Here is an 11,706-nt window from a genome sequence, read left to right on the forward strand (position 1 = left end):
AGTAGAGCCAAAAAGCAAAAGTTGTTTAATCTTACTATGATAATGTGATGGCTACCATTGTACCACCAGTGTGTTACAGGTTATTTGGAGTCACTTTGATCCTTCAGCTCTGGTTATACTTTGAGATATAAACTGTAAAACACAAAGACAGGCAAAATGGAGCCCAAATACAGGAGTGATTAGCACAAAATGACAGTGTTGGTACTGAAAGGCCTGTGAATGTGCACCTGCATTTTCATAGTGGACTTTACAAGATAGCTGCAGGTTTTGTCACTGAGCACGGTCAAATTTACTGCTTTCCTGGTAAAAGTATTTAGTTATCTAGGCTTGATTAGATTCCTTTGTACCATAACTGAGGTCAGAGGAAGAGGGGGAAGAAGTACTAAGAGGGTTCTCCAGGCCTGGTATCCATTGCATTACAATGAATAGGTCAGAGCTTGACTTGATCCTGTGCCCAAGAATGCAGACTCTCATTTGTCCTTTCTCATTAAAGCATTTGAACTGAAAAGTGAGGGGCTAGATTGGATGTTCTTTAAAAATGGTGAATTAATGGGTCCAAAAGAAGAGTCTGCAAGAGGAATTTGCCTCCATAGTCCCGCAATAAGGCAAAGAGAGGACTGAAGATTGATTTATGCTTCCCAAATCAAGTTCAAAGCCCAGGGCAATCCTAATTGCTGTGCCGCTATGACACATTTGTCATTAATCATCCCTATGCGCTGTCTCCCCTGAGTGTTTCACAAGACAAGGAGCAAGCTGAGAATGCCAGCCCTGTCACTGCGCTCCTGATCTAGAGAGGGAGTAAGGCATGGTGATACTTATTCATTTTGTCCATGAACGAAATGCACTGCTTCTATGTTGCCATAAGAAAGAAAAATAATGGTACAAGTTCCACTCCTATTTCTTGCTGTTTTTTAAGAGGAAAAGTGTAAGCAGCCTGCACGTGCTCAGAAAGTTCCTACATCCTGCAGGACTGTAGATCCTGATTTCAGGAACTACTACCTCAAATTGCATAGAGTAGACTGAGAAGGATGAGATTTTAAGCAATTCTCATCCACATTTCCTTCCAGCTGGTTTAGATGTCTTTTGGATTATATGGAAACTGACTGCTTAAAATAAGTCTTTTGTAAATTCTGTGGAGGGATGTGCATGTCAAAAAGCCAGCCATCACCATATTTTAGTCATGTCTAGATTTGGACTGCAGTGACAATGCTGGCATTCTCAGCTTGCTTTTTGTCTTGTGAATTATTTTAGTAGAGCCAGTGGATAAGAAAGAGTAATTATGGAGGTGTCATAGCAGCACCATAATTAGGATTGCATTGAGCTTTGCAGTTAAATTTTATGCCTAATGCTCCCCTGCTGTCCCCCATCAGCGTACCACATTTGAAGTACAGCTACAATTAAACCATCATAAAACAGAGTACACAGCTAGACAAAATGATTAAAAGGAACCCAAAACCACGTGTTGTGAGAGAGGAATGACTTTCTCATGACATTGGTTGCTCTTGCTATAGTTTGTAGACTTTCAAGCATTTCAATTTCGTGATTTCCCCCCCTTCCCCTCTACCAATTCTATAGTATGTGTCACCTCAGGCCCTATTATTTATCCGATTGCAAAACAGCCTCATCCAGTATGACACAAAAGAACTATAAATAATCTTGGCTCTGTTTATGCTTGAATAGTTCAACATGCCTGAGATGCCTGGGCACAGCTTGTGAACACAGCTATATAATAATCCGTGAGATATAAAGCCAGTACTTTTTTTGAAATTTACATTGGGCTTTGTTTTCTTTAGCTTGGATATTCACATCAGCATGGTTTTCCAGGAAGCAGGCAAAACATGAATGAAAAAGTCTCACTGTGCTGTTGAAGACTAGAACACCTGCAAAAAATCTGCTGGAGTTTACAATAACCCCAGGGTACTTTTGGCTAGTTCTTGTTTTGAATAGCATTTGTTCTTCTCCCTTCTCCAATGGTATTCTGAATAAAGTATGCAGTATCATCCACCCACTAGAGTATATAAAGAGAGAACATACATGGCTTAATTTGAGGCAGTTAAAAAAACATAACACCTATGTACATACTGGATCAAACATAATTAACCAATGATTCAGTCTTTTGAGGCTGGTTTTCAAACCTATCAATCTCACAACTACATTCTTAAAAAAGGCGTGTAGAGTTGCAGACCTGCAGAAAAGGCAAGTTGTGTGCTTATGGTCTGGAAACAGGAGGAGATCATGTGCAGCCTCTTCAGCCCATTTGTACTAGTGAAGGCCTGAAAGCAATGCAGGCATACAGGAATCAGCCCAGAGCATTCAGTGAGAGATCAGGATTGGCATAAGCTGACTCCACGTGCCAAGTCATGTGCCCTAGAGTTCTTGTGCTAGCATTGGTTTTCTTTGACTCAGAAAGCGTCAGCCATAATGTAGGATGAAAGGGAGAAGAACCATGCAGTAATCACACTGTGTCCAGTTCTCATGCTGAATTAGCATAAAAATGTCTTGGATCACACATACATTCGAGAACTTGCTGTGGGAGATTGTCACTCGTCTGATGGCTATGACAGTCAGCATCATATTGACTTCTCTTTGTCAAGACAGACAGCCTTACTGCTAGGATCCAATTCTGTAAAATGCATATCACTGAAAGGTAGGTTATATCTAAATGCAAATTAATGGACTCCATGTAGCAGTAACAGACAGCTTGTATTACACAGAAATGCGTATCTTCTGATTTAATTATACCTTTATTTGGGAATCTACTAGAAATTAATGCAATATTCTGGTGGAATAATGTGCAGGGATTCTAGAAGTAAGTTTCTGTTTCCCTTATTAGTAGTTCTGCTTGTAAAACCATTCAAATTTCTACTAGATAAGCCACTCAAATTTATTAAAGTTCTGAAAAATTTTAATTACTTCAAGGGCAAATCTGATTACAATAACTTCTGCAAGCCCATGTCCTGCTCTGGAAAAATATTTTATTGTCTGAAAATATTGTTGCTTTTATTCCCCCTAGAGTCTGCAGTGGAGTTCAGACTGAGAAATATATTTTATTCTAGGAACTTTTGTAATAAATGAAATGTTATTTATTCTATTTTCTCTACACTTTGCACTACAAAAGCATGAATATCTTTTAATAACTCATTAAACTGACAGTCATTACAGTAGATTAATTCAAAAACATTGGAGAGAACACTGTAAACAGTTTACTGAGACCAAAATGCCTGTGACCATTAAAGTTTACTAAAGTATGCCATCTAGAGGTCTTTGACAGAGCAAAAATAACAGTTCAGGGTCTTCAGAGAAATGCAATAATAGCATCATTCTCCCTTTTGTCTCAGCTGTATGTGATCCTAGTTAAAACTCACCTTTCTGCATGAAACTGGACACGTGTATGTTTTGACTGGTGGCAAGGCATAAGCTGAGGTTAGTTTCATCATTTTTTTGCTCTGAAAAAGCAATTTAAAATGAACTTGCAGTTTGTAGTTCAGAATTGTTATCTTCTATATATATTACAAGACTTTCAGCTTTTATTCACTTCATCTTTTTGATGTAGAACATAGAGAAAAGGACTTTTTGAATGCAGGTGTATGGCAAATACTAGCATCATTTTTGCAGTAAAGAAAAATAAACGAGTCTAAAGTAAATGTCCTCTTGTAAATAGAGGTGATTAAAACTGCCTAAACAAGAGGAATGAGTGTACAGTAATGATTTGTGTTCCTAGGAGCTGCCTGTATCTTAACAGATAATACTGCAAGCAAAGAAACTTCTCGAAAATACAGTAAAATAAACTGTAGCAGCAAAGTGTGTTCATGAAGTTCATTCGGCAGAAAGGAATTTTGTAACAATCTTGTGAGATAATAATAACAGATCTTCTCACACAATTTTTAAAAATATCTCCAGCAGAAAAAAAGCTGTAACCCTTAGTTGTCCATTTCATCATTAAGTATGTGGGATTTTTGTCAAGGTTACCGTGAATGTTGTATTTATGTGGCAGAACTATAGTTATATTACATTAAAACCTGAGAGCTTTAGAATGCATTCTGCATTTCAAGGATATTACAGGAATGTACCATAAACATTGGATTTTGAATTTGAATTGAATAATGCTTGTGATCCAATGCAGTTAGAAAGATTGGAAAGATTGCTCCTGAACATTTGGGTATAATCAGGAAAAATAAAAGTAAATATCCTGTTGTGTCTCTCATAAATGTTATTTGTTGGGGTATCTTTTAGGGTGCAATTTTTCATCTCAATTTCCAAGGCAAAACTTGACTATCCCCTTAGTTCTTACTGGTGAATTTCTGAGATTAGTGACAACAAGAAGTGAAAGCAGCAGCTTCTATTTTTCTTTCGCGTGGGCTGAGGATTTAAAATGAAAAAAAAAAATGTGCACATCTGAATTTTTTGTATAACTTTAAAGGATACGAAGGCATGGGCTTTTTCCATTGACATCTTTATTTTCAGAGTAGACTGGAAGCAAGAAGTCCCAACAGGAACATCGTCATTTTAATGCAGAGAAGTGCAGAGGCATGCGGAGGTTTGTCTCCAGCAACTCTGAACTTTGATTCCAGTTCTAAATGTGGTTAATTATGAGAATTTTTTTTTTTTCCTTTGGGAAAACCTAAATGGAAGATTGCTAGAGTGCTAGAGAAAGATTTTTCTCCATTTCTTCTTGTATTTGTCACTTTCTGACTTCACTATAGCTGTAAGAGAGTACACCTTATATTGAGAAGGCTAAATACTACATTCTGATGTAATGTAGAGTCTGTGCTGGAAGTCCCAGTTGACAGAAAGGAAGATATTGTCAGTTTGGCTTTGTAGAAGAAAAAAACTAAACAACAGCACACCAACCTTAGCACTTTATGGACAATCAGACAAATAGACGTTAGGAAGAAATTGTGTGCTTTGTTGTTGTTAAGTCTAGATTTGGCTCAGGATAAAAAATCATTTTGAGAGACACTAATGAATAAAACATAGAAAAGACTGGGTCTCCAGGAAGCTCTGTGGCTTTCTGGAAATGGAAGCTGGATTTAGTCCTTCCAAACTAAGAAGGAAGCTAGTCAGCCTTGTTTATGTCGTGATGAAACATAACATGAGATTGCATGTATGTATGTATGTATGGGCTTCCTTTATGAAATTATTCTCTGATGTTTTGCTTCATTTATCACTTCAGCAGACTGGTCTAACAAAAACTGCTGGTCACAAGTCTGTAGGAGCAGCTGGTGCAGAGGTGATGTGCAAATAGCAGAGAGCTATGTTAAGCCTTTGTTGGAATTGCACTTCTTGTGTGCACATAAGGAGCTGGAAAGAAGCAGAGCTGCAATCAGCTCCATAACCTAGATAGTGATATTAACCAGTAATTAAAAATTGATTCCCTCTCCCCCTCTCTCCACCTTCCTCTCCACTGTTCCTCACCTACCTTTAAAAATAACCTAGAATATCAGTTATGAATATTAACTTTTCTGTTGCTTCAGAAAAATGCAACATGCAGTGGTGAATTAATAATTAAAATCAGGAAAGTAAGAGCAGAAACACTCAAGGGAGTCAGCAGCAATGATGTTATTAAAACAGTCAATTTAAGAGTCAGAATTTCTCAAATAATTTAAATGTTAACTTATAAGTCTTGACCTATAAAAGATGAAGCAACATATAAATCATCAGCTACCATACCAACTTTTTACATAATTGGTAGTTTATAATCAGCATGTTTCTTCTCTCTCTGTTTCTAGAAAATGCAAAGCCTTGTAAGCTCAGAAAGCTTCTTACAGATGGAGGTCAGAAATAAATGAGATTTTGACACTTCAAGTAATATATACACTGCAGTCAGAGAAGAAGATGTGGGGAAAAAAAAAGGCTAGATTTTGAGCTTTGTGTAGTCACAATTATGGTTTTACCTGTAATCAGACATATTGTATTACAAAGGTATTCTGATCTCTGCACTGTATTATGGACAGCAGTATATTTAACGAAAGATATGTAGGTCATGTAAGAACTTTTGGAAATTGCTAACCTTGTTCCAGATCTGCAGTTTGTTTTTTAACCCTTTTTTTTGTTTGTTTGTTTGTTTGTTGTTTTGTTCCATTATCGGTGTTGTATATTGTATAATGTATACATTTTATTTCTCTCTTTCAACTGTCCATGAGGACACCTTTGTCCCACCCCTGCTCACATTCCCCAATAAGGACGTGTTCTCCAATTCCCCTGCCCTCCCCCTTGGATCAGACACCCTGGATATTTAATTCCTCAGGAAAATCTCCTCTGGATCTTATGTGTCATACAGTGCATTCCAAACTCAGTGTGTTCATAATGCAGCTAATTAGTTTATGCAGAAAGTTGCTTTAGTCTTACTACATGGCTCTGACTGGGGCAAAGTAAATGTGAAGGTCTGAGCTAGGCCTTTTCTCTGTTCTACTCTGAAGCTGCTTGCATGAGGCCTTCCTGTGACAGCTCAGAGAGAGAGAACTGGTGTTGGTTTTCTTCTTTTTTTTTTCTTCTCTTGAATCCTGATACAGTGATCACCATCAAAATTATAATTGTTGTCTTTTCAGTTTTCCAGCTGATGCTGCTTCTTTGAATACCTGTTTGCACTGGGAGAATGCTAGATGTGTTTCAGAGGAAGCCTGCCAAAATTTCAAAACTGCATTTCTCCTTGAGGGCAGACCACTCTCCTAGGTATTGATCTTAATAATAAAGTCTTGCTATCGTTATCAATGACTACTGATAATAAAGACATTAAATCTTGAAGCTCTAAAGCTAGAAACATTTAATGCAGTGAATTTTATTTCACAAATTTTAAAGAAAAAATCTCCCACAGTATCTGCTTCTGAGTACCCAAAGAAACAAGGAGCCAGAGGTGTTTCACAAAGCACCTCTGAAGTGTTTATGTCTGTTTTGAAAACATAGGAGTACTCCCCTTCACAAGAAGGGCAGAACATTTCTTATTCATTAGTGGAAAAGTATCTTCAATGCCTTTTACCCTGTCCAAATGATCTTGTTGTTGTCATGTTGATTAAAAGTAACAAACTGTTTTCTTACCTGAGGTTAAGCCTCTGTTACTAGAGAAATGATGGACATGGGTGTGTAGTGTTTTGTTGAGAGCTTTTCTAATTGGGACCCTGCCCATCTTCTTGATTTTCAGAAATCCAAGAAGAAACCTTAATTTAAATCATCACCTCGGAAATAAAATATGAATGTGTGCGGGGAGATGTTTTTTAAGAAGTTTGATTTTGATAAGAATTTTTAATGAAAAGAAACACAATGACAACTTGAAAGTTTGCATTTCTTTTTCCCTCTCATCATTTGTGTGGTTAATCTACTGGTTAAACAATTAGGGCTTCAAACTCCAGTCTTTCTAATTTAAGAAGTGTTCTCTTTTCCTACTGCCATAACAACTCTGTCAATTTTGTATGTTGCTGTAGCCTCCAGAATCCTATATCAGGATCAAATCCTTGTAATGCATGTTCCTACGCAGTGAAATAAAGACATGTTTTTTCTCTTCCCACTCTCCAGATTTTCTGTCCTTCACTGTCTTTTAGAGGTAATATAATTTATGTTTTACAGAATTAAAAATATTACTGTTTTCATATATATAATCTCTCATTCATCTCTCCCTCTAACAACTCTCTAACTCCCTCATTTACTTCTTGAACTCTTATGGTTATGAGAGCAAAAATCAGGTTTGGAGAAGTGCTCAAAGGAATAAAATAGTAGAGTGTGAGGAAGAGTTAGAAATGAAACTTTTTGAAAATTAATTGAGAGTAATTTGAAAAGAGCTATGGACTGTCTATCACTTCTATTCTATTTACAGGTGCCTCTGACTGCACTGCCTTCATCTTCCTGCTCTCTTTTCTCATTCTGCACTGCACAGCTCCTCATCTTAATGGTCTGCTATACCCTCATTTGTATACCGTGTTTTTTTTTCTTCTGTACCAGTGCTAAACACATTTCTTTCCCTTGAGCTCTTCCCTTTCTCTCTCCACTGCTCCCTCCTTGCCTGAGATTTTCAATCATCTCATAGGAGCAGGCTCTGAACTTCCCTGCACTCACCATGCGGCACCTGCCACGGAAAGAAAAACGCGCTACTCCATTCATTTTAGAAATGATTTTACAATACATCAAGATAAAAGGGCCTGGGGATAAACAAGCTCAGAAATATTTCAAGATCAGGTAGACATAATTAGAACACAGAAGGTTGATTAGATTGTTTCATTTTGCAACAATGAGAGTTTAATCATGTTGGAAATTGGTTATGGGATTTCTTGTGGAGATTAGATATTTCTATTGCATTTTAGCCTCCTTTAATTACACAAATAAATACTCGTTGTTTACTCTATTTTTTACTCACTTTTTCCCTGCCAGTTTGCATGCGGTAACCAGACCTGCTGCCCAGCAGTGCACAGGGCTTCCTCACGGCACTTACTGTAGGGGGGAAAGCCACCGCCCTTTGTCTTCCAGGTGATGGTCGCTCCATTGCTGGTTCCCTGATTCCATCCTCCTTCCAATCGAAGATCTGTTCGCTCTGGTCTGAAACACTGATATCACAGAAGAAGTCAGTTTTTCCGGTTCAGGCTATTTAGAAGTGCCATTCTTGGGCAAAACAGCCAAAATAAGAAGAATGTCTCAATGCACGAGGATACTGAATTGCTCAAGCAATTCAGTGCAAAAAAGAGCAATGAAGCTGGTGATGTGACTAGTAAACAAGATTTATGAGGAGTGGCTGAGGATACATATACAGGTTAGTATGGAAAGGAAGAGTCTGAAGGGAGACCTCATCATTCTCAACAACAACTTGAACACCTAAATGAATGGAAGGTGTAGTGACCAGAGTGTTGGTCTCTTTTCTCAGGTGAGAAAGTGACAGGAGATGAGGAAACCTTCTTGAGCTGTATAAGGGGATGATTAGATTGGAAATTAGGAATAATTTCTTCATGGAGAGGATGATAAAGCATTGGAAATGGCTGCCCGGGGGAAAAAAAAAGTCTGAATCCCTGGAGGAGGAAATTAAGAGAGGTTTGGACATGGCAGTAAGGGACAAGATTTAGTGAGGGATTTGGTCACTTTGATGATTGGACTTAGTGATCTTGGTGGTCTTTTTCAACCTCAATGATTGCATGATTTCATAAAGCTACAGCCTCCCCAAAGGAAAGTAAGTTGCCTTCTTTCTGGGCAGAGTGCACTAGTTCCCTACTGGTTTCTGCATCACTCCTGCTAAGCATAGGACTGTTGGCTCCTTAGGGGCATGTAGCATAGTGGTTCCTTGCTTTTCCTGCTGGAGAACAGCACATATGGTAATAAACAATGGCAGGTTTATTAACGCCCACCTGGATTGCCACTTCTGCAGGCCAGATTTTATATCATGGACATACTAATGTTAAAGTAGTTGCAGCTTGAGTCCTCATTATCCTGCAGTATGACAGAGGAAGTTTATAAGATTGCAGGAGACTGAATGCACTAAGCTAGAAAACAAATTTGTTGATTTCCCCTGAGCATCCCTGTTTTTGTGCCTCTAAGGTCAGTTTCAAGCACAGATCTAATCAGATTCACATGCTGGCACATCTTCAGACTATAGACTTATCAGATACCACTACTATGGCTTTAATAACATCTATCCTTCCATAACTATTTCCTGATTGCAAATCTTTTATGTTTTTCCCTGTATTTTTCTTCTCCATAGCTCCACCCTGAAGTGTGAAACATGTCTTTGGTGACACAGGTCTGCAAACAGTCTGCTTCAAAACTGCAGGTACACATTATCTTGTGGACAGGTGGCACAATTTCCAAAATGTAGCATAACATTAAGAAATGGATAACCTGCTGCAGGATTCTGTATTATTAAGGTTTATGAACTCTACATTTAACTGCGAGCTCCAGTCTATAAAATAGACTTAAGAAAAATGCTTTAAAAGACTATTTCTCCTCCTCTTTGGATGGAATAAACATATTTTCTGTATGCTATCAGATGTGAATAATGGGCCAGCATTCTACATAAGAGTGTGGGACATGTTTAAAAACCATTAGCTTCATGTATATATAAGCAGGCAGAAATATCATCATATATAGTCAATATCAAAATGCCTATGATAAAAGTTCTTGTGCTTCTTCTTCCTACAGGTTGATGTGAAAAAAAAAATAACTATAATGGTATCACTGCAGGAGAATCTGATCTTGAAAGCATTTAAAATAAAGAGGAAACAAAATGAAAATATTGAGAAGGAAATAGAAAAATAAATTATGTGATATGGAGAGGACAATTTTAACAAGAGATCTGAAGAAAGAGATCAGAGAAGGAAGGAGAATATTCAAATATATAAATTCAAAGCATATAAAGAACTACAGAGCCAAATAGAGGTGATTTTAACAATAAAATAAAAATTCTGATGAGTAATTTAAAGAGATTAAGAGCAGATCTATCACTCTTCCTGTTAGTGATTTTTAAATCCTTCTTATCTATCTATTTATTTATTTATTTATAATTGAAGACTTTCTGTGGCAATATTGTATTCTCTTTAACCAAATCTCTATTCCCTTGGTTACCTATAGCTCCTGAAATATCATTAAAACTTTCTGTAACTCACAAACTTGTTTCTTACATTACAGTTTCCTCACAAGAACAGTGGTCTGAAATTCCTAGAGGAAATGCTTCATATGGTCAAATGGGCTTTGTGTATCAGATAAAATAATTTGAGGTTCAGAAAATCTCCATCTTAACAAAATTTCCCCTAATCCTACTTTATCTGAGGTTTGAAGAAAGCAGTCATACAAAGCAGTTTTAAACTGATGATGGACAAATATAAATTTTTAACATAAAAAGGAAAAGCAGTTATTTATGCCCCAATGAATACTAAAAATTATTCAGTACCACTGGTTAAATGTAAATGTGATAAACTAGTTTTAGCAAAATATTCCATATTATCTCTTTGCATACTATGTAGCAATTCTTCTATAGTGTAATTTACAAAGGCGAAATAAGCCTAACAAGAACAAGACGAGCATTTATTGCTTTTTTTTTTTCCCCCTCAGTTTTCAAGAGTAATGACAGATTTTAAGCTGCCCAGACCTTAGAGTTGGAGGACCACTGGGAGAAGGGAGTTTGCATCTGTGGTCACTGAAACTGACAGGTAAAAAAATTATCTTCTCAACATTTATAAGTCCGTGGGACCTTATGGAATTAGCAGACGTTCTAGTTGGACACCTCTCAACAGTTTATATAACAAAGGTTGTGAGAGTATGGTGGGGATTTGTGCTGACTGGAAGCTAGCCAACGTTATACCAATTTGCATGTAAGAAGATCCAGGAAGCTACACCTCTTAATCTAGTCTCAGTCCCTGGAGAAGTTATGGAGAAGATTCTCCTGGGTGATACTGAAAGGCAGTTAAAGAAGAATGGTTGTAAGGAAGATCTGAGGAACTACAGGCTTGTTAGCTTGACGTCTGTGCCAAGGAAGGTTATGGAGCAGATTGTCTTGAGGGAGATCATGCAGCATGTGCGGGACAACCGGGGAATCAGTCCTAGCCAGCATGGGTTCACAAAGGGTAGGTCCTGCTTGGCCAACCTGATCTCCTTCTACGATATACTTACCTGTCTGGTAGACGAGGGAAAGGCTATTGATGTAGTTTACCTAGACTTCAGCAAAGCCTTTGATACTGTCTCCCACAGTATTCTCCTGCAGAAGCTGGCTTGGACAGGTACACTCTTAGCTAGGTTAGG

At 37.6% G+C, this 11,706-nt stretch overlaps 1 long non-coding RNA gene across 1 annotated transcript; it reads left to right on the forward strand.

Moving 5' to 3' along the window:
* The first annotated feature begins 2,309 nt into the window (after window positions 1-2,309).
* On the forward strand, window positions 2,310-11,670 carry LOC104913917. Its single transcript, XR_004161876.1, has 4 exons — window positions 2,310-2,647; window positions 3,339-3,423; window positions 6,549-9,742; window positions 11,020-11,670. It is a non-coding gene; the product is annotated as an uncharacterized LOC104913917 (long non-coding RNA).
* Window positions 11,671-11,706: the final 36 nt, after the last annotated feature.

The sequence above is a fragment of the Meleagris gallopavo genome, chromosome 1 (genome assembly GCF_000146605.3).
Source record: "Meleagris gallopavo isolate NT-WF06-2002-E0010 breed Aviagen turkey brand Nicholas breeding stock chromosome 1, Turkey_5.1, whole genome shotgun sequence".
Classification (NCBI taxonomy): domain Eukaryota; kingdom Metazoa; phylum Chordata; class Aves; order Galliformes; family Phasianidae; genus Meleagris; species Meleagris gallopavo.